The sequence below is a fragment of the Eumetopias jubatus genome, unplaced genomic scaffold, assembly GCF_037043125.1.
Source record: "Eumetopias jubatus isolate StellerSeaLion01/CBP00866 unplaced genomic scaffold, mEumJub1_p1.0 scaffold_9, whole genome shotgun sequence".
Lineage (NCBI taxonomy): Eukaryota > Metazoa > Chordata > Mammalia > Carnivora > Otariidae > Eumetopias > Eumetopias jubatus.
Window position 1 is genome coordinate 7,949,782 of NW_028274815.1, and position 22,862 is coordinate 7,972,643.

General features: G+C 52.7%; 1 long non-coding RNA gene across 3 annotated transcripts; it reads left to right on the forward strand.

Moving 5' to 3' along the window:
* The first annotated feature begins 109 nt into the window (after positions 1-109).
* LOC114205924 (uncharacterized) lies at positions 110-18,847 on the forward strand. Of its 3 annotated transcripts, none has more exons than XR_015768894.1 (4): positions 110-435; positions 9,861-9,963; positions 10,353-10,420; positions 17,950-18,847. It is a non-coding gene; the product is annotated as an uncharacterized LOC114205924 (long non-coding RNA). The 3 variants fall into 3 exon arrangements; XR_003608497.1 differs by having other exon boundaries at positions 9,861-9,958; XR_003608498.2 differs by lacking the exon at positions 17,950-18,847 and adding an exon at positions 15,702-16,300 and having other exon boundaries at positions 9,861-9,958.
* Positions 18,848-22,862: the final 4,015 nt, after the last annotated feature.

The window sequence follows — 22,862 nt, forward strand, 5'->3', positions numbered from 1 at the left end:
GCTAATGCCTGAGAGGTGATGAACAAAAGCGTGCCCTGTGCTTCTCTTGGAGTTTGTGGGCCAGGGTCAAGGGGGCTTAACTTCCCAACACCGCTGGGCGAGCCGCTACCCGGCCTCCGTTTTCCCAGCTGTTAAACGATGGGGCTGGGGACCAGATGGGGCTAAGGGTCTTCCCAGCTTTGCTCTTCCTCATCAAATTGAGCTGCGTGGACTTCTTTATGGGCTTGGATTGGCCCCTTTCTCTGTAAATGGCCTTTCCTGGCCCACCTTCCTAAAGCCTTTTTGAAATCCTTACCTTGTATATCCTGCTACTTTCGATATGCAGGTATCTGTGACGACCAGCTGCCGGGCAGGCACCGTTCTGAGGTGTTGGAGGTGCGGCTGGGGGCCTGGCCGTCCCTGTGCGGCTTACGTTCTCAAGGAGGGAGCTGATGCGTGAGTGAACCTGTTAGACAGTGAGCCAGAGCAGGGAACGAGCAGCGGAGAACTTGAGGTGGACGGGAGCATTTAGGAGAGGTGTCGGTGCCAGGGCCGGGGGTGACCTTGTTTCTCTGTGGAGGAGGAGGGGGATGGGGGGCTAATCCAGATTCCCTCCCTGCTCTTCCTATAAAGGCTCACGTGGAAGGGGCACCCACGTCTGTATCCATCCCTGTCTTCGCATGAGGCCCCCGAGGATCAGGCCCTGGTGAATGAGGAAATGAATTGGAGCGGAGTATTTTGGGGTGGGTAATGTCTGGGGAGCAGGTGTGTTCTGTCTTAGAGGAACCTAGCAGAGATCTTTGCCTTTATACCCCAAGGGCTCGCTGAATGTCATTTGATTTGTGATGTCAGGTTGATGGCAGACCCAGTGGGGGTGTTGGGGCAGCCATGCTGTCAGGATCAACTCCGAACAGCCTCCCTGTGGGCCCCCTACAGTCTGCTACACCTGCCATCCCCCTGTGCGGGCTGCCCGCCCCAGAACACGCTTCCCGTACTTCACTTACTGGACCTGCATCAGCTGAGTGTGGTTAAGTCACGCAGTCAGAATTGTCTGCCTGTGATCTGACTTGGGTGCTGGCTCCTTGCACAGCTGGAACTGGATGGGTATTTGTTAAGGCCGTCGGGCCAGGGAGCTGACTGGCTGTTCGTGTGCTAGTGCGGATGCATAGCTCTGTCGTTGTTGGTCTGGAGATCCTGATAGTGGTTTAATTCTGCATAGCAATACGGTTGCAATACGGAGCGGCTGTAGCTTTGAGGGAACAGGATTGTTATGTATGGCTTGGCCTGTTCCAAGAGAAAGCTGACAGCACACCCCATCATCTCCCCTCCCCCCCACACACTTCTGTAGAGGAGGCTACTTTGGTGCACTCTGGGTACTTGAGAAAGAATGTGATCAGTGGTGGCCCCTGCCATTCCTGGGAGTGGATTCTCACATCTGGTTATTTTCTGATGAGAGTAGCTGAACCCGCTATGGATGTAAGTTTCAGGAACCACAGTCCCCTTGGCCTGGTTCTAAGGACTGGAGTGGTTCCAGCAAGAGAGTGGACTGAGGTGACCTGAACACCCTCCCAGCTTCAAACACCTGCCAGTGATCACGAAAGTTAAGTGGGTATTGATTTCCTAAGAAAGAGGAATTTTCAGATGCTGGGAACAAAGACAGGGACTGGGAAAGCTTGGGCTCATTGCAGCCCTGGGGGTTGGTTATTCATCTCTTCGAGAAATTGGGGGTTGAGGGACCAAATACCCGCTTGGATCTGGAGGGGAGGGATTGACCTGCACTAGGGGAGGAGCTAGAACCTGAACCTGCTATCAAGCCAGGACCCCCAGTGAGATGGGACTAGGAAATAATCCCACTGGCCAGGTGGGAAGGATAAGCTTGTTCATCTTCCTAGGCTCCAAAAATCAAAACCCTAGGCCCGCACCTCTCACAAGTTTGTCGGCTAGAGACATACATAACCCCAACCTGGGTGCATGTGATCCTCCAAGATGGCGTTCACGTTTACAAATTAGGAAACACTGGAGGAAACCACATGGATGTAGGAATAATGGGTATAAAAATCCAATTGGGTGGCTCAGTCGTTGGGCGTCTGCCTTCGGCTCGGGTCATGGTCCTGGGGTCCTGGGATGGAGCCCCGCGTCAGGCTCCTGCTCGGCAGGAGGCCTGCTTCTCCCTCTCCCGCTCCCCCTGCTTGTCTTCCCTCTCTAGCTGTGTCTCTCTCTGTCGAATGAATAAATAGAATCTTTAAGAAAAGAAGAAAAAAGTTTTAAAAAAAATCCAAGAACTGGAGCGCCTGAGTGGCTCAGTCGGTTAAGGGTCCGACTCTTGATTTCAGCTCTGGTCGTGATCTCTGGGGTCCTGAGATAAAGTCCCTCAGCTGGCTCTGTGGGGAGTCTGCTTGGGATTCTCTTCCACTGCCCCTCTCCCTGCTCACACACTCTACAAATAAAGATTTCTTTAAAACTCCAAGAACTTCCTGTTACGATGATAGATGATATAATGGGATCAGAAGGAAAAAAATGAAAACCCTAAGAACAGTGTACTCTAAAGAAGTGGGCAGATTTTTTAAAAACTTCCAACAATTTCTAGGACTATAATAAAACTGGAATTAAAGGTTTTGGAACTTAAGAAAAAGATGCTTAGAAGGAGGAGACACAACTGAGGGTGAATTGGTGATGGGAAGGGACCTGATGGAATTATCCAGTAGATGGGGGAGAAACGTGGAGGATGGAAGGGGGTGCGTGTTCTTGTTAAAGGATGTCTTACCGTGAGGGACTGGATGCTAATGTTTAAAGAGATAATGACGATGTTTTAGAAGTGACTAAGTCAGAAAGTGCAAGGCATCCCAAGTCAGATAAATGAAAATAAATCCATACCTAGGCTCATTTGTAGTGAATCTGCAGAGCATACGGACAAAGGTCATTCAAGTTTACAGGAATGGTAGATCTATAAAGGAGTAATTTTTAGGCAGAAATTCTCAACAGCACTACAGTCGAAGCCAAAAGGTTATGGAAGCAAATCTTGAGATGCTGAGAAAATCAACTTAATCAGAAGTAAGACTTCAAAGTTCATTCCTACCCCCTCTTCAAAAGAAGGACTAAAGAATACACTTTAAGGAGAAAATTGAACCAAAAGGAGGGTAGTAGGCAAAGAAATGGGTAGCCTTGTAGTGAATCTAATCATGGATAAAATCAAGTGGACCCAGGCAACTGGGTGGCTCAGGCGTTAAGCGTCTGCCTTCAGCTCAGGTCATGATCCCGGGGTCCTGGGATGGAGCCCCACATTGGGCTCCCCGCTCTGCAGGAAGCCGGCTTCTCCCTCTCCCCCTCCCCCTGCTTGTGTTCCCTCTCTCGCTGTGTCTCTCTCTGTCAAATAAACAAAATCTTAAAAAAATCAAGTGGACCCAGAATACTGGACAACGTAGCAGGGAGACAGTGGGGGCAGGTCCTCCTGCTGTAAATAAGAGCGGGCTAGCGGGTTCACCAGATCTGTGAAAAGTCTACAGTCCTGCTTACAAGAACACACGAGTGTGTCACTTTCAAAGTGGCAGAGAAGGGGTACTGAACAGGTGATCGGTCTAATAGGAAAGATGAGAAAAAGCAGAGAGTGGTAAATGGAAATCCTGATAAGATCAATAAGCCCAATAAATGCGGGTACACAAACCAGTTAAATCACAGAAGCTTCAGATTCGATGAGAAGAATTCTAGCTAGAAGCTATTTCTGAAAGTTAACACAATGCGAAAGGGTGGGAAGGATGGGGAAAGCCCTGGGTGGGTGACACTGTGTTAAAAGGAAAAAGGACTTTAAGGCAAAAAAGCTTACTGGAAATGGAAGTTCGGACCTGAGGGATGATCTGGGGAGAAGCAGTTTGTAACTTTGTCCTTGACCGCATGGCTTCTCTGTCTGCAGGGTCTTTGGGCATTGCCTTATCTTACCTCCCAGGGTCTGATGGCGGCTGGACATGGTGGCCAAAGGAGGATTGTCTTGTGGTTCTAATCTAATCCTCTTTAGTCACAGTCTGTTTTTTATCCTTCCTAGTGCTTTGCATTGTCCCTGTTTGCTTTTATGCCAAATTCAGAGAGTCCTCTGAGTCTATACGCAGTTGGTTGGCAGCTCAAACCTGGAGCCCAGCCTTTAACTTCTGTCTCCTTCGAGTTCGTACCAGACATGAGAAGGTGCCTGGTCCTCCTGTGTCCAGGGTGGGGGGTTTTGGGGCCCAGTGTGGGCTGGGCAGGTGTAACCTATTGGCTGTTTACAACATGAGAACGCTGCGAGTGGCACCATTTGGCCACACTAAAAGGGATGAACTAACGGGATGAACAAGGCAAGGGCTTGGGGCCTGGGTGGTGGCAGGTGGCAAGACTTGCTGAGTGGGGATGTCAGGCCAGTTTGGGGCGGGCTGAGCCTTGTGAGGTGTGGCCTGACCTGAGAGTTTATAGGAGCGGGACCAAGGCTGCCTGTGACCCAGAGAAGGCCCTTTCTCTCTCTTTTGTTTTTAAGATGTATTTGAGAGAGAGAGAGTGTGAGTGAGAGAAAGGGGCAGAAGGAGAGAATCTTGAAGCAGACTCCCCACTGAGTGCGGAGTCTGAAACAGGGCTCAGTCTCACGACCCTGAGATGACCTGAGCCGAAACCAAGAGTTGGACGCTTAACCGATGAGCCACCCAGGCACCCCAGAGAAGGCCTTTCATTCTGCACTCTGAATTGGGTGGAGATGGTGGGAGGGGAGCTGTTGTCTCTCCTGGCATTGACTAGTTGGTTCAGGAGTGGGTAGGGCCTTGGAAAGCCTTGTTTTTCCTTCAGAGGCCACCCACCGACTGACCTCTTTTGCCCTCTGTCCAAAGCCCCCTGGCCACAGCCCCTGCTGTTCCAGATGCCACGGGGTGCAGAGGGGATGGGGCTGCCGTGTCTGTCAAGAGGAGCCCACAGTCAGGACAGGAGAGCTGACCTGCGGGTCTTCAGAAAAGACGGGGTCTTTGTGACCTTGTTCATTGCCTGAATCCAGCCATGCCTGAATTCTCCTCCCCCGACTTTTCACTTAAGTAAGCCAATAAAGTCCTAATAGAATCAGGACATTTGTGCCACATGCAACCAAGTCAGACCCGAACAGAACCCACAGCCCTGAGTTCATTGGATCCACCACCACTCGGAGGGGTGGGGGTGGGGAGCGTGAATGATTAGCCCCATTTCACAGATGCGTCCCAGAGGCTCCGGGAGGCCATGGGCCTTGCTGAGGACCGCAGGTAGAAACACAGTGGCCAGCCAGGGCTGGAACTCAGGCGTCCTGGCCCCACGGCCACGTTCTTGTTACTACCCACAGCCCTTTATGAGAGAACAGGCACCCTAGGCCTCCACTCTGGTCCCGAGGAGACTGCTCCTGCTCAGCGGGGATCGTGTCCTCGCTCCCCTTGTCCAGCTCTGCCTCGCCACTGTCCCCGAGGCCAGGTGGCCCATCTGGGCAGGAGTCTCCCCAGTCGTCACTGGCCCAGGCTTTGGACCCAGGGAGCCACTCCCAACCTGCTTCTGCCTGCGACTCCCAGATGAGGTCGTGGGCCTTCAGAGGCTGCACTGCCCTGTGAAGGCTGAGGAGGGGTCATGCGTCACACAGCTACTTGGATTCTCGGGCTTAGTAACGAGGTGGGGAGCAATGACTGAACTTGAAGATGGAAAACAGGAAGGTTCCAGCTGTGTCCAGAAAGAGCTTGGGAACTAGCTGCCTGTGTGTGGTGCACTGTGCCTCCCCTCCACTTGGGGGGGGGGGGCGCCACCCGTGCAGGGGTCCAGGACACGTTTGCTTTGGAAGGTGTGCAAACAAGTGCCTGCCTGAGGCTGGCCTGGCCTCCCTTGGGCTGATCTGAGTTTCAGTCGCTGAGCTGTATCTCCACACCACAGTGGGCCTGTTTGTTTCTATCGGTGCAGGGACAGGACAGCTTAGAAACTGTCACTGTGAGGGGCGCTGGCTGGCTTAGTCGGTAGAGTTTGCCACACATGATCTCGGGGTTGTGGGTTCGAGCCCTACATTGGGTGCAGAGATGAAAAGGTAAAATATTTCTAAAAAATTGTCATTGTGAGAATCAGGTGACTAATGCCTGGTGTATCTTTTTCAACAGCTTTGTTGAGATATCATTACAGACCGTCCGATTCCCCCACTCAGAGGGCACATTTCACTGGCTCTTATGTATTCACAGAGTTGTGTAACCACCACCACAGTCAACCTCAGAACCCTTTTCTACCTTCAGAAAGAGACCCCGCGCGTGTCAGCAGTACTCCCCGTGCTCCCTCCCCCTCCCAGCCCCTGGTGACCCCTGATCAGACGTTCTGTCATCATAGGTTTGATTTGGCACGTTTTTGAGATGCTCATTAAATAGAAATTATTAATGGAAGAAGCGCTAGATGTTTATTTCTGAGAGATCATTTAGAAGATTAGAGGCAACAAAGAGGTGATGGGTCTACCTTGCAGGGAGAGATTTATGTGTCAGAAAGCTCTTTTTTTCCCTTGCATATTAGAACAAATTCTGCATTAAAGAAAAATTCATGACATTGCCTGGAAGTGGTCTTTGCTAGCTGAATTGGAGAGCCTGCGAGCTGGCTGGCTGACCTTCGTTTCTTCATCCCTGGATCATCAAACATTGACTTCGCCTCTCTCCTCCTGTGCCTGGCCCTGTGCTGGGGGTGGGGGCTGCAGGGGCCACACTGAAGGTCGTGGCTCAAAAAACTAGGCCCAGGAGCCACATCTGGTCCACATCCTGTTTTCGTACGGACTCTGAGCTAAGAATTTTTAAAGATGTATCAACAGAATATTTCGTGACATGTCTAAATGACATGAACCCACGTTTCAGCCCTCACAGATGGTCTCCCTGGGACACAGCACACTCATGTATGTACCGTCCTGGCAGCTTTCACGCTGATGTGGCAGAGTAGAAATGTGGCGACTGGCCATATTTAGGTAGAGCTAAAATATTTTCTATTTGGATCTTTCCAGAAGGCACTTGGTGACTTCTGAGTGAGATGTGACCTTGCTCTTTTTATTTTTTTTTTAAGATTTTAATTTTATTTATTTATTTTTTGAGAGAGAGCGAGCATGAGAGCAGTGGGGAGGGGCAGAGGCAGAGGGAGAAGCAGGCTCCCCACTGAGCAGGGAGCCCGATGCGGGGCTCGATCCCAGGACCCTGGGATCATGACCTGAGCCGAAGGCAGATGTTTCACCGACTGAGCCACCCAGAAGTTCCGAGACATGACCTTGCTCTTGAGGGTCCACAGTCAAGTCAGGAAAAGGGAAAGTGGTAGATGGTCAATAACGGGCAGGAGCCAGGAAGCACGGGCAGGAGAACAAATTCCTAAATTTATAGGAATTTTGGGAGCATATTAACTTACTAGGATTGCCATGAGGAACTACCACAGACTGGGCAGCTTGAACAACAGAAATTTATTTCCTTACGATTCTGGAGGCTGGAAATCTGAGATCAAGCTGTGGGCAGGGTTGGTTTCTCCCGAGGCCTCTCTGCGTGGCTTGCAGACGGCCGTCTCCTGTGTCCTCACACGGTCGCCCCTCTTGTCTTTCTGTCCTTATCGCTTCTTACAAGGATACCGGCCAGATTGGATCAGGGCCCACCCTTATGATTACTTTAATTCAATTACCTCCTTAAACACCTTATCTCCAAACCAGTCACATTCTGAGGCATTGGGGGTTGGGACTTCAGCGTGTGAGTTTTAGGGGGACACAATTCAGCTCTAACACTGCGCTGGTTATTAAATACAGCCATTATTAAAAAGTAAATTATGTAAGCCTAAAATTAAATGAATTATATGAAAGAGAAATATGGGAAATACTCAAACCCTATCTCCCCACACATTAGTGCTGCTGAGGCTGTTCATGCCTCTCATGTCTCTACGGTAGAAATAACTATAGAACATATGGTAGAAATAACTATAGAACAGTGTATTGCTGAGCATTTGGTGGTTCGGAATCAGCTTTGGTGGGAGTATTTACACCATGGGAATTAGTAAGTGCTACAATTCAGCGTCCCTTTCTGGAGAGCTGGTTATTAAACATTTACAAACACACCACTGGTGCAGGGCACTAAGGGCTCAGATGGTCAGCCTGGGCCCTGTGGGGTACAGAGGAGGATGCCAGGCCCTGGGGAGGCAGGAAAGGTTTCACAGACCAGGGGATGCCAAGTGGCACCGTGGAGGGTGAGTCAGATGTGCGGGAATAGGGGTGACCTGGGTTTGCAAAGCCCTGAGGCAAGAGAGGGCACCCCGTATCTGGGGATGGGGGACAATGGTGTAGAAGTCATCTGGTGGGAATCGAAGAGCATTGTAATGAGTGGTTGGGCAGGACCTGGGGTGCCATGCTGAAGAGCCTCTACTTGACCTGGCAGCCATGGGGAGCCATGGAAGGGCTAGGAACCGGGCGTGGGGGCAGGGACAGGGGGTGAGCGGACCACTGGCTGTCAGTGGGTTTGTATTTGTGCCTCTGCGTGGAGTGTGCATGCGAGGCACTGTGACTTGCTCTCAATTTGCCCTTTGCAGGTGGAGGGTTCTCCTCCACCAATGCTCGCCGAATGGCTGCATCGTCCCATTCATTTTGAAATCTTTAAAAGGGGACTCAGCCTTCCATCTCCAGTTAGAGTTAGAGCTGGAAATAATCTGAATGCTGAGCAAAAGGGGAATGGGTGTGCGAATTATGTCCTATCTCTAAAGGGCGTGCTAACCCGTCAATTATAAACGGTAAATAAATGAAGGTCATGCAGCCACATGGAGAGCAGCTTACAGAATACCAGACAATGAAAATAGCAGAACATAAATTCTATGTGTACCGTGGTTACAATGACATAAAAATATGTGTACATATGGATAAAAACAGGAGGTATCGCAAATGGAGAAATGAAAACAGTTGTCTTAGGGAGGTGGGAGTGAGCAGTTTTTCTTTCTGTTCTGTTTTTCTGTTTTAATTTTCCTGTAATAAATATTGAAGAGCGGTTGTGGCAACTCAGGCAGCGGCTCCCCGGGCAGATGGCAGGTGCCCTCCCGCCCCGCCGCCCCCCCCCCCCAGTGCCTGGAGGGTTGGGCCAGCCCTGCAGCTGTCCCCAGAAGTGCCCTGCAGCGTGCAGGCTGAGTCACGGAGACGTCACGGCCCCGCGCAAGGCTGTGCTGGTGATTCACGTGTGCGCCCACTCCTCTGCAATCACCTCTGGATGGTGCTTGGGAGGCTGAGGATCTCATCGGAAACCGGGAGCCAGTTGCTTCCGTCCAAAACGGCCAGCCAGGGGGCCAGATCTGAAGCCCCTTTCAGTTCAGAAAACCCTGGGCTTCGGAGCCCAGAGGACCCAGCTAAGTCCCGCTCCGCTGCTTATGAGACATTCTCCTGGGCCCAGGGGTTAAGTGTGCAGGTGGCAAAGCCAGGACCTCAGGTGTGAGGCTGTGCTGGGATGACGGCCCTTCTATTCTTGTGGCCTCCCCGGGGAAACTGTCAACCCCCGTGGGCAGGATCCATCTTCTTTTGCATTCCTCGTTAGGCCACAGAGGCCTCAGCTCTCAGAGTATAGATGGTTTCTGCTTGTGTCTGAATGAAGGGGGCCTGGTGTCTGATGCCTGGTCTTGGAGTCAAGAGAGCATGCGATTAAGGGTCCTGTGTCCCAAGATCACACAGATGAGGGTGTGATTAGGTCTAGGGAGGGAGGGGGTAGAGAGCAGGGGAAGGACCCCTACCTGTTCTTGTTGGGAAGGAAAGAAGGAGGGGTGGGGGGGGGAGTGCTGTTCCAGGGCCAGAAACAGTAGTGCACACAAGACAGAAAACAGTCGGGAGGAGGGGTGAGGTGTGGGGTTGAAAGGCCATTAATTTGTGTTTACTGAGCACCCTACTATATGTCTGCTCTGCTCAGGGGCCAAGGAGACAACGAAGCACAAAGCAGATGAAGCCCGGGCTCTTGTGGAGATTGTGCACTGACGGGGGACATGGGAAACCAGCTAACTAACTGAGGTGCGGTAAGTCAGGGGAAGGAAATGGAAGTAGGAAGGAGGTGGCAGGCCAAGGGCTCATGCTTTTTCATGTGGGTAGTCGAGGAAGAGCTCTGAGGAACTAGAGGAGGAAGTGGCGGACAAACCACATGGTTAGTAGAGGAAAGCTTGTTTTAGGCATTGACATTGCAAGTGCAAAGGCCCTGCGGCAGGGACATTTTTGTTTTTGTGTGGTGAGAGCAGAGTGAGGGATGGGGTTGGGGTTGGATCAGTGGGCGGAGGGGGGAGTGTGTGTGCACAGTGGGTCTTGTGGGGCCTTGTAGGCCCAGGTTGGGATTTCATTCTGAGTGGAATGAGAAGCATGGGAAGTTTGGGATCCGCCTTACCTTTTCAAAGGTGCATTCTTGTTTCTGTAGGTCCGGTATCAGTTGGCATGTACCAGTGGAAGCCGGAGCCGTGCTTGGAGGCTGTCACAGCTGTCCAGGTGAGAGGTGGTGGAGACTTGCCAGGGTAGTGAGGGGCAGGAGTGGAGGTGGCAAGCAGGCCAAGTTCTGCCTGCGCTGGAAAGACAGCCGGTGGGACCGGATCAGGGGTTGCCTGTGTGTGAGAGAGGAGTCAGAGGCTCCAAGGGTCCTGGAAGGATGAGCTCAGTTTGGGCCTGAGCGGTTTTATTTGGGGGAGAGGACGAGGGAGAAGGGCGGGTAGGGTTGACATTTGCAACCAGTCAGCCAGCCCTGCCAGCGCACCAGGCAGGGGTGGGGGGCGCAGGGGTGCGGCCCCTTGGAGGGTTTCCCAGACACTACATCTGGGCTTCTCTCTCCTTCCTGTGTTGCCTCCTTGGGAGGTGACACCCTTTCCCCATCCTGTTTCATCTCTGCAGCTATTACCACCCACCCGGGTCCCTTCCCGCCTTAGTTCCCGCCGCGTGGCTTCCTCCCCATCTCACCACTACCCTGCGTCTCTGAGAGCCTGAGACCTTTGCTTGCTTTCCCCCAGCATTTATGTAGTGCTCGCCTTTTCATGTAGTGACTCATTCACCCCTTACAATATCCCTTCACAGTTGAGGGACCAAAGGCACAGAGAGGTTGAGCGCTTGCCCGAGGTCACACAGCCAGTCAAGGGGAGGAACTGGTACTTGAGCCTGGGCAGCGGGGCAGGCTGGTTCCAGAGTGGCTCTGAACCTTTATGTCCACCGTGCTGCCCCCTGTGTCTGTGGCTCCCCTTCAGTTCTCACTGGGCTCCCTGGCTCGGGGATCCCATACCTACTCCTCCGGGTGTCTCCTTCCCTGTCTTCGCCCTCTGCCACGCCCCGCTCCCCACTCCTCTGCTCTGCAGGGTTTTCCCCTGGGGCCTCTTCACACCGGTCTGTGGAATTGCAGCTCTCCCCAGTGTAGGTTTTGAGTTGCAGACCGAACATTCAACTAGACATCTCCACTTGGGCGCCCCACCAACACTGCCCCAAACTGCACCCCAGATATGCTGGTCGTCTGTTGGGCGAATGGCACCCCGGCCTCTAGGAGCTAGGTCAGAGATTCATGTGTGGGCTCTGCTATTCCACGTGTGGTCAGGAGGGGGAGCCTCGCACCCTCCCTTCGCCCTCACCGCCCCCCAGTGCCCCCTGCCGATCCACTCCCAGACGGTGCTCCAGTGCAGCCCCATCCCCCTGCAGATCCCAGGGCCACCTTGCCTGGGTTACAGCCACACTCAGGGGCAGGCTGCCCACTCCCACTCTGTCTTCCTCTAGTCCCTTATCCACACACTGTCCAGAATGATCTTTCAGAAAGCAAATCAGGTGGTGCCACTGTGTTGCTAGAGCCCTCAGGGCGCCCCCCCCCACTCCTCAAGATGAAGCCCTCATCTGCCCCAGCCCAGGCACCCCGCTGGCTTCACCTAGACCGCACGCGGACCCTCCCTGAGCCTCAGGGCTGCAGACACACTGTTCCTGCGGCTCCCTACCATGCCTGGACCTTGCTGCCTGTCCACCTGACACACTTCGGGTGCCAGCCTGGAGACCAGTTTACCTGCCCCCCCCCCACCCGCCGCCGCCCTAGCAGGCTGGGTTAGGGGTGCGCTCTGTGCTCCCCTGGCCCGCAGCAGTACCTGCTCTGAGTCTGCCGTGCAGAACGGGACCAGACTGCCACTTTGCTGACCGTCCCCCCCAACCCCCAGGTTGTGAGCCCCCTGAGGCCGGGGACGGGGTCTGCTGTCCCCACAGGATGTTTGGCCAGCCCCCGACATGGGCACAGAACTTTGGATTCTCTTCATAAATGTTTATCGAATGAATGAGTGGATGCGGGAGCAAGTGAGTGACCGCCCCGGGAGAAGTTGCGCTCTGTAGCAGGAGGGTCATGACAGTGGGGATTAAAAGAGAGAATGCTTGGGGCGCCTGGAGGGCTCAGTCGGTTAAGCATCTGCCTTCAGCTCAGGTCCTGATCCCGGGGTCCTGGGATCGAGCCCCGTGTTGGGCTGCCTGCTCAGCCGGGAGCCTGCTTCCCCCACTGCCCCTCGCACCCCCTCCTGCTTGTGCTCCTCCCTCCCTCTCTCTCTCTCTCTCTCAAAAATAAATAAAATCTTAAAAAAAGAGAGAGAGATGATGCTTTGGAGCCTCTGGCCCATGAGGGGGTGGTTGGTACATGGGGCTCACTTCCCAGCTTCTCCTCTCCCCTGGCCGCCTGGCTAACCTGGGAGTGGTTGCAGATGCTAACTGACCATCCTGTCCGCTCCTTCACAGAGCCTTCTGGAGACTGTCCCATAACCCTGAGCTGCAGGCCTTCCGGGCCTTGAACCCCAACCAAAGGCGGAATCCTCAGGGCATACTGGCTCTTCCTTCTGCCCGTGTCCCTGGCTCTGGGCCGGGCTGTGCTCCCTTCCGAGGACTCAGAGAAGCCAGGCATCTCCTTGGGTGCTCCCAAGGTCCAAGACGAGGTCTTGCGTCTACTTGCTAATGCACCGTTTATTCCTTTTTCAATTTTCTCTGGTACCTGTGCTTGTCCAGATGTTTCCGTGGTGTGGTGGGAAGTGAGTTTTATGGGGATGCTGGCTGCGTGCCATTTGGCCTCTCTGTGCTTCTAGAGATTCAGGGGCCTTGGAGCTGGGGCTCCAGCTGCACACAGCTGCCTGCCTTCTTGCAGCGTTTAGCTTTTGAGGCCGGCGGCTTCCTCGGCCCCAAACATGTGAGTGACCTCATGACTCTGGCCCTTCAGTGATCCCCGACAAACTGTTCCAGCACGTAGGTGGAATTCCTATTTTTAATAGCCAAGTTGTTGAGAAATTGTAGGGCTTCTACTTCCTTTTGAACAGAAGGTATATTTATACCTTAGCTTCTCTAGAATCTAGGAAGTCATCCCGGCCCAGAGGAGGTCAGCAGGTGGCGTGTGGCGTGGGATCACCTAGGAGACGGCCCCAGTGACGTCACACTCGGCTCACTAGGTCAGCCTGTCCGGTCCTCTCGGTCAGCTGAGCTCCGAGGGGGCCCGCCTGGCCCTGCTCTCTCCTGGGTGTGTGTGGGGGGGTGAGGGTGGACAGGATCCAGGTCTTGGGGGCTTTCAGTGTCACACTGAGGGATTTGAACTCTGTCCCTGAGCCTGCAGTGAGTTTTAGTGGAGGAGTAAGCAGATCAGATGTGCACTTCCAAGAGGCTGGAGGGAGTGGATTGGAGCTGCATTCTGTCAAGTCTTTTATTTTACAAAGACCCGTGTACAGCCTCCCAGGATGCCAGGACGCAGTCACTCCAGCCATGTGCAATGCATTCCAGTGTTTTCTATTCTATTCTGTTTCATTTGTTTTTCTAAAAATACTGTTTGCAACCCTCTGCATTGATTTCCCATCCCCCTGAACGTTTCTGATCTGCAGTTTGAACAGCGCTGGGTTGGAGGGAGGAAGCCCGGGCAGAGGCTGCTGTCTCTGCCCAGCTGGGAAACTGCGGGGGTGGCAGTGCCAGGCCTGCGGCGGATGGGGCGGCTTCCATCGGGGTGGGCCTTGGGCCCTGGGGCTGTGCGCAGCGCCTCGAATCCGGAGGCTCAGCGTACCCCCTTCAGGAACCGTGGAGCAGTCCCTGAAGCAACGAGAGGGGCCCGTGATGGTATCGTGTTGGGGAATCCAAAAGCTGTGCTTTCATAACTCAGACATGCTGCGTGGTGTCTGAAAGTCATTTCATTAAATGTCGCATGGAATCAAAATAGAAATTACATCTTTGGGACAAAGCCCATTGAGCCAGGAGCCAGGCATTCTGAATTGGACCCAGAATAGTCTCATGGAAGCTGGGACCGTGGATCCAAGGCAACCCTTGTCGACATGGCCAGCTTCCCCCCCATCCCCCCGGCTCACACTTGAAATCCCCAGATGTGGCAGGTGGTCCTGGAGCCCAGTCGACTCGCAAGGATCAATGCAGCTGGGGTGGGGGGGTAGGCAGTGATGACAGCCCCCCTTCGTCACATTCCTAGGTAGCCATGCCGAGCTGAATAGTCATGTATCTTATCCCTGATCCCCACCTACTTCTGGGAGGTACACTTATTATATTTGAGGAGGCTCAGGGGGGTCAAGGTAGGGGTCTGAAGTCGCATAGCTGGCAAGAAGCTGGGTTTGAACTCCAGACCAGCTCCCACAGTCACTTTCTCTCCTGCATCTCCCTTGTTGCTCCTGGTTCTTGCAACTAGCTGGCCAAAGTTGAGGGACATGCCCAGATGAAAGCTGGGTAGCTGGGGGAGGGGCTTGGGCCTTGGCATGTTTGAGGCTCCCTGGCAATCCTGACATCGCGCTAGCTGGGGACCACTGCTCTGGGAAGGGGCACGAGTGGCCTTTGTATCTGCCTTCCATCCCAGCCTCTGCTGGGTGGTGTGTTCATTCAGCCAGTGCATGAGAAGGACCCTCTTCTGGAGGCCTGGTAGCCCACACCTTGCAGCCAGCCCTGAGGGCGTCCCCCCCACTCCACCCCTGCCTGCATGTGTGTGCTCACCCCCCCCCGCCCCCGCCCTTCCCTCGTGTGTGCACTCATCCCTCTACCCCTACGCCCAGGTGCATGCTCATCCCCCCACACCCTGCCCCTGGGTGTGTGCTCATCCCCCAGCCCTAGGTTTGTGCACACCCCCGCCACGCCCCCAGGGGTGTGCTCATCCCCCAGCCCCAGGTTTGTGCACACCCCCGCCACGCCCCCAGGGGTGTGCTCATCCCCCAGCCCCAGGTTTGTGCACACCCCCGCCACGCCCCCAGGGGTGTGCTCATCCCCCAGCCCCAGGTTTGTGCACACCCCCGCCGCGCCCCCAGGTGTGTGCTCATCCCCCAGCCCCAGGTTTGTGCACACCCCCGCCGCGCCCCCAGGTGTGTGCTCATCCCCACCTCCTGGTCCCTCCCTCCCCAGGTGGGCCAGGCTTGGAGGGCAGGAGAACTGGGGTGGGGTAGGGTGGAGCAGGCGTTGAGGGAGTGCCTGGTGAGCCCAGAAGGGGAGAGAAGAGGACAGGTGGGGAGGGCACCCACTTTGAGCCTGGGCGGAGGGAGGGGTATACCGGAAGAGTGAGGAGATGCCCAGGGGTTGACTTTCCAATCCGTTACTTTTGACCCTTACGCATGTTCTGTTCTATTTTTCTTAGGTTGATTTTGTTCTTTTTCTGACTTCCTACTTTGGACACCTAATTGATTTCCTTTTTGGCGGGGGGGGGGGTCTGTTTATTTAAATGTAAGTTTTTAAGACTATGGATTTTCCTCTGAGGACTTGTTTAGCTGACTCCTATAGAATCTCACATGCAGGTTTTCATTATTATTATTTCTAGACCTTCTGCAGTTTGGGTTTGGACCACTTCTCTGACTCGTGAGCTAAAGACTTTTCCTGCCTCAAGATTTTGTCATTTATTTTTAATATAATTGAACAGTGATTCTAGAATGTTTTATGTTGTTGCTGCCTTTTGGAATTTATTGGGATTTTCTCCTTGTTTTTCTGGAATGATTTCTTTCTCCTTTTTTCCAGCTTTATTATGGTATAAATGACATACAATAAGCTGTTCATGTTTAACCCGTGCTGTTTAATAAGCTTTGACATATGTACACGCCCATGAAACCATCAAGCTAATGCATGTCTGCGTCACTCCTGGTTTGTTCTCACCCCTTTGTGATTTCTCTCTTGGGTTCCTCCTTACCCTCACCCTGTCCCCGGGCCACCCCTTAGCTGCTTTCTGCCACTGTAGGTTAGCTTGCATTTGTTAGAATTTTATCTAAATAGAGTCTTATAGGGGCGCCTAGGTGGCTCAGTAAAGCGTCTGCCTTCAGCTCTGGTCATGAGCTTGATGTCCTGGGATGGAGCCCCACATCAGGTGCCCTGCTCAACGGGCAGTCTGCTTCTCCCTCTCCCTCTGCTCTTTCCCCCTGCCCCCTGCTCATGCTCTCTCTGTTTCAAATAAATAAAAAATCTTTTTAAAAAATGGAGTCGTAGAGCATATTTTCTCTTTTGTTGGCTTCTTTCACTTGGAATTATTTTGAAATCCATCTACTGGTGTAAAACCAGGGTCCGTCCCTTTTTATTGCTGTGTAGTATTCCATATCGTGGATGCACCATATTTACTTATCCATTCAGCTGTTGATGGACATTTGAGTTTTCCCCCTTTTTGGTTCTTATGAATAAAGCTACTATGAACATTCCTGTAGAAGTCTTTTAGGGACATTTGCTTTCATTCCTCTTGGGTAAATACCAACGAGCAGAAGGGCTGGTGAAAGAGTAGGGGTATGTTTAATTTTTTAAGAAATTCCCAAACTCTTTTCCAAGTGACAGTCCATTCATGTGCCCAAGGGCATGTGAGAGCAACATGAGAGTTCTATCTGCTTCACATCCTCATGTGGACATTCTTAAAGTTTAACCATCCTAGTGGGTGTCCAGTGTATCACCTGGAGTTTTAATTTACATTTCACCGATGACTGATGACATTGAGCCTCTTTGCATGTGCTTATTTCTCATACATATATCTTGTTTGGTTGACTGTCTAGTCAAATCCTTTGTCTTGAGGAGCCTGGGTGGCTCAGCCGGTTAAGCATCTAACTCTTTTTTTTTTTTTTTAAAGATTTTATTTATTTATTTGAGAGAGAGAGAATGAGAGACAGAGAGCACGAGAGGGAAGAGGGTCAGAGGGAGAAGCAGACTCCCCGCTGAGCAGGGAGCCCGATGCGGGACTCGATCCTGGGACTCCAGGATCATGACCTGAGCCGAAGGCAGTCGCTTAACCAACTGAGCCACCCGGGCGCCCTAAGCATCTAACTCTTGATCTCAGCTCAGGTCTTGATGTCAGTGTCGGGAGTTTAAGCCCCGCAGTGGGCTCCACGCTGGGCAAGGAACCTACTTAAAACGAAATACAAACCGCCCCCCCCCCCAACACACACAACGAATTCTTTGTCTTAATAGGTTGTGTCATAAGGATTATTTGTATATTCTGGATACATGTCCTTTGTTAGATATGTAAATACGATTTGTAAATATTTTCTCCAGTCTATGCCTTTCCTCTTCATTTTCTGCACAGAAAATCTTCCAAAGGTTTTTAATTTCACTGAAGTCCAGTGTGCTGTGCTTTTTTTCTTTCTATAATTAGTGCTTTTGTGTGCCCTAAGAGATCCTTCCCAACTGTAGGATCATGAGGGTTTGCTCCTATGTTTTCTTCTAGGAGCTTTGTAGTTTTAACACTTACATTTAGGCCCATGAGCCACTTTTTAGTTAACTTTTGTATATGGTGTGAGGTAAGAGTCGGGGTTTATTTTTTGCATGTGGCTGTCTTTGTGTTGACTTCAGAAAGGAGAAGGAGAAGGTTCCAGCTCCTCTGCTGTGTTCAGGCTACAAGGCCCCATCTGTTGTGGTTTCTTTAAATCAGCAAGTTTACATTCTCCAATGGGGTGGAGTCTTGTGAAAATGGCAAAATATATTAGAGAGGAATAAATAAGCTAAATGTTTTGGATATCTGAGTGTCATGTGTTAAATTGCAGCCTGGCTCCATGAGACTTCCTCCTGCCAGGTTTTTTCATGTCTGTGTTTGTGGTCAGCAGATGGACGGTACCAGTTTCTCCATCCGTGCAGCCGGTCGGCTACGAGGCTTCCCCAGAGGAGTGGAGAAGACACAGCTGGAATCAGCTCGAACCAGTGCGTCAGCCATTGGGCCCACCCTCCTCCTTCCCCGCCTCTCCAGCCCACGGGGTTTCCCCAAGGTCATAGCAGAGGGCGCTCCCAGAGCCAGAGTCCCCCAGCTGCGGGAGCGATGCCGAGCCAGGATTGTGTGACCCCTGTCATGCCCCCAGAGAGGAATAATTATGCCACCAGATTCTCACAACATAGACTCTGCTTTAAGGATAAGGAGGTTGAGCCCAGAGAGGTTGTTCAACTTGTCCAAAGTCACACGGACAATCTTCTAAACCAGGCCATCTGACTCCAAAGCCCCCACCCCACACTGCCTTCCAAGGACGGGGGTGTTCTGGCCAGGGTCTGCCTGGGTCTATGGGTAGAACCTGAAGGCACCCCAAGGAGCCTCTCTAGACTTCAGAAATATAACCACTCAAAGCTGAATTTCATGTCAGCTTATAATGGAACAGAGACATGCACAGTCTTAGAGGGAGAACAGCTCCCAGGCCTGTAAGACCTAACGGGAGGGGAGGCACTGCTGTGAGCCAAGAACAGGTAGACTGGCCGTGGGGTCCAAGGTGGGGGTGGGGGTGGCTGTGTTTCCTCTGGGATTAGGCACACCTGAGTCATCAGCCCCCCCGCCCCCACCGCCCACACCGGGTCTGTTTGTCGCCTGGGGAAGTGCTTACCTGCAGGAAGAGAGAACGGAGGTGCAAAAGCCAGGCCAGTTCATTCATCCATTCCCTCAGTAATGATTCGTTGAGCTTTGACCATGGGAAAGGGACTGCTTTGAATTCTGGAATTCAATAAAAAGCAAAATTGAAATGAGGGGAGTTTATGAGCTCAATCCATTTTCTTTACTGGGATTTTCCCAAAAGCCCCAAGGTGAGGGGTTACAATAGAAGTCAAGAGGAAATGGGCAGTGAACTTGGCTGCAGTGATGGGAGGCGGAGCCTGAGCTAAAGCAGCATGGGGGGCCAGGACAGCCTCACCTCTGCAGGGGTCAGGAGAGGAGAGCCACACAGAGGCCTGGCGCCTCGGGACACGAAAACCCAGTAATCCTGTCCAGAGAGAGGCCCAGGGTGGTAGATGAAGGCAAGACTGCATCTCTGGGAGAAAATAGTCCAGCTCTTGTCACAGCTCAGTTGCTCATTGTCAATGAAAAAACATGGCTTCTGGTTTTATACATCAGCCATGTGAGCTTGGCTAATGTGAGTCTTCCCTGTAAGCTAAGCTGTGCTCTGGTTCTGGCACCGTAGTGAGGTTTCTGAGTTGGGTCAACTGCCAAAGGCCTCAAATGCTATCTCATGAGGCTCTTGGCAGTCAACAAGCCAGTTTCAGCCATCAGCAATGTAGCTGGTCGTGTTTAGTTCAAGCACAATGATTGTGAAGCCTAGCGATCAAAAGCCAGATGAATTCCATTAACCCAGGCTTTTCACCAGCCTTGCAGCCTGGGCTAGGGCGGGGGTCATGATGTGGGCTGGGGAGAGATCTACATTAGCTAAGCTGTCCCTCCTGTGTACCAGAAAAAGTGCTACCAGAGGCTGGGTCATGGCTTCCTGCAGATATGTGCTGCTTGTCTGCCGTTCTGAACACAGGACCACCCAGTTCTTGCCCTGAGGCCCTGGGGGGTCCAGAGGGCCTGGGGGGGGGGCGCCTGGAGAACCAGCTCCCCATGTGTGAGGGTGGGGAGGTTGGCCCTGCCCTGCGCTCACCTGTCGGTACGTGGCTCTCTTTGTTTTTTCTCCTGGTGGAGGGTGGTCACTGCAGGCCGGATTTCCATAAATTCTGTAAATTGGATATTCAGTCTGTTATGAAATGTGGTTCTGGATTCCGTTGTTTCTGGAAGTTTTGACAGAATGCACAAGGAGCTAGCTGAAATTGAAACAAAATTGTAATCACCAAGTTAATGACTATGACAATACAAATAATCTAACAACCGCATTAATGCAATATTAGCTCTCGTCATTATACTAATAATCTGCTCGCAGCAACACACAAACAACAATTGGTTGGGGAGGAATGGTTCACTGCACGGGAGAACAAAGTTTGGGGGAAGTCTCAGAATTTTCTTCTGTGATCTGAAAAGGGAGAGAGGAGCTTGGGTTTCTGAAGCGCTCATGGAGGGGCCAGGATGCAGGGGTGACAGAGGACAGTCCCGCCTCGGCGAGGTGCCCAGGCTCACATGGTGGGGACAGCTTTAAGTGACTGTAAAGTGAAGTGGCCTTGAGAGGAAGAGGGCCATAGGGAAGGCTTCCTGGAGGTGGTGGCCTGAGCTGAGCCTGGAAAGCTAGTTAGGATTCATCGGATCTTGTCCCCTTTCTTCACCCCTTTTCTCAGGAGTCTGCTTTTGTCCCCCTCTTTACCTCCAAAATGCTCTTAGCAAGGGACCTTCACGTTGCCAGACCCAAAGGCGGGTCTCCCGTCTTCTCTGGTCCCGGCAGCACGTGCTCCTGGAAGCCTTTATGGCGTCTGGTTCCCACCAGCATCACCAGGCCCTCTTCTCTGTCTTCTCTGCTAGGTGCTCCTCCCTTCCTGACCTGGGACCAGGCGCCAGGGCTCAACCCTGCCTCCTCTCTTCCCACTCTCACCATGATCCGGACCACTGTCTACAGGACACCCCCCTGGGATGCCTAGTAGACTTTTTTTTTTAAGCCGGATTTCATAAAACAGAAAAATGCACATGCTCCATGGGCACAGCTCGATACCCGTCCACAGAGTGAATGTGCTTGGGGCCTTGGTTCCCAGATCAGGAAGGAAGCCCCTCCCACCACTCCGGGCCTCACCGGGGGCTGGCTGTGTCCCCGTGGGGTGGTCTTGCCTGGGTCAGTCCCGGGGACAAAGGGAATCCTGGGAAATCCGGCTCCTTGGGCTCAGCGTCCGCCTGTGGACGCGTCCCCATTGCAGCTGCAACCCAAGCTCTCTGCTGCTTGGAGAGAGGATTCCATTGTATGAATACGCCACAATTGATTCATTCGACTCCTGCCTGCCATTCGTGCTGTTTCCATTTGGAGAATTATGAATAATCCTGGTGGAGGGGGCTGATGGCTCAGCTCTCCTCCTGACCACCTTGCCCTGTGGGGACTGGGCTTGACTCGGGGAGGGGAGAGTGCAGGTGACATTGTGTTTAAATGGGGACCGCAAAACCACGGCTGTTGGATTCTCAGGCACCATAGCTGTCCTTTTTATTGTAAATAAAAGAGCGCAGAAGTTAAGGAAGGAATAAAGGAATGAATGAATGCATTTCTGTAAAGAACATTATCGCGTGTCTCCTTCTGTCAAATACAGGGCTGGTCATTTTCGTAAACGTCAGCATATTTAATCCTTGCCACAATCCTTTGAGATGGGGATGATTATCTTGATTTTATGGAAGGAGTGAGTGGGTGATGCACATAAGGCAGCCAGCAGAGTCGGTCAGAGAAAAGGGCTCCACAGACTTTTGCCCGTCGTCTCTATGGTATGAGGTGACCTAGCTTGTGAGTGGCCCCAGCCAGGATTTGAACCTGTGAACCTTACGTCAGCGCACCGCACAATTCCCACCCCCTCCGCCGCCTGTCTTTAGGGGGATGTGGGAGAGGGAAGGGGTCCCAGCTGTACCTTGCCAACCGGCACAGCTTCCTCTCTTTCGGCGGCGGGCTGTGTGGGGGCTCCTCATGGAGCCACCTCTGTCCTCTCCCTGCCTGTAACCCGGACCATGATGAGAGCCATGGGCCTGGACTCGGCCCCGGGATCTGGCGCCCTCCCTGCCCTGACCTTCCTCAGCCAGAGGATGAGATTAGCATACAATTGCAGTGATCTCTGCTCACTAATTTCATTTTCTGTGTCTGGAGTAATAGGGCCTCTTGAACTCATTATGCTAATTTAAATTCAGATAATAAGCAGCTTAGCGTCTGACTCTGGAGTTAGGGCTGAGGCTCTGCTCTGAGCAAGGCTGGGTGGCTCCCTACGGAGGAAAGGGCTCGGTGCTGCCAAGGAGTGGCCTCCTCCGCCAGGAGCCTGGGGTCAGTCAGCTGTGACCACGCTGCAGCCTCGCCAACCCAAGCTGGGCAGGCCCAGGAGAGCTCCTCCCCAGCACCCGCCCCTCTGGAGAACCAGCGAGGAGTTAGAACAGTGACCCGTCAAGAGCTGTGCCCCTGGCAGCCTGGTCAGGGCATTAGCCCTTTGGGTAGGATGGTCTCTTGGCTCCTTCTGTGAATTTGTCTTTCACGTCACACTCTTGGGCCACAGGATGGATGTCAGTTTCGAATGGGGGCCAAATCTGGCCCTAATATTTATTTACATCTGGTCCTGAGAGGTGAGGTGGGGGTGAGTGGGTGACGTTCTCAAAGGGGTCCGTGGCCCCAAGTAGGACAAGAACCCCATCCCTAGTGAGTGGGGATGTCCTCGGTTCAGCTTGAGCAGTTGAGGTGCTGTGGACAGCGGTTCTCACCTGCTCTGATGCCAAGACAATGAGCAGGCTCCCTGGGTGTCTCTTCCTCTGGCCCCCGGCGGATCCCAGAAGGTCACTGCCACACTTCACTATCCATTGATTCCTGCCCTTCAGCACTGGAGGTGCACGCTGAATTCCTTGTTTCTTCCAATGACCAGTCCTTGGCTGGCAGTACTGGCCTAGTGTCTACTCCTGTTTCTGGCCCTCAGGAGCTGAGGCCTACCCCTCCCATTCCGTTCCACACACCACCCCAGCCTCCCTCTGCTGGTGATGCTGAGGTCAGACTCAGGGTGTTTCCATGAGGACCCCACAGAGAGGCAGGACTCAAGTGCTGTTCTCCAAGGCAGGATTTTATTTTATTTTATTTTAAAAAATGCTTTATTATTTGAGAGAGAGAGCACAAGCTTGAGGTGG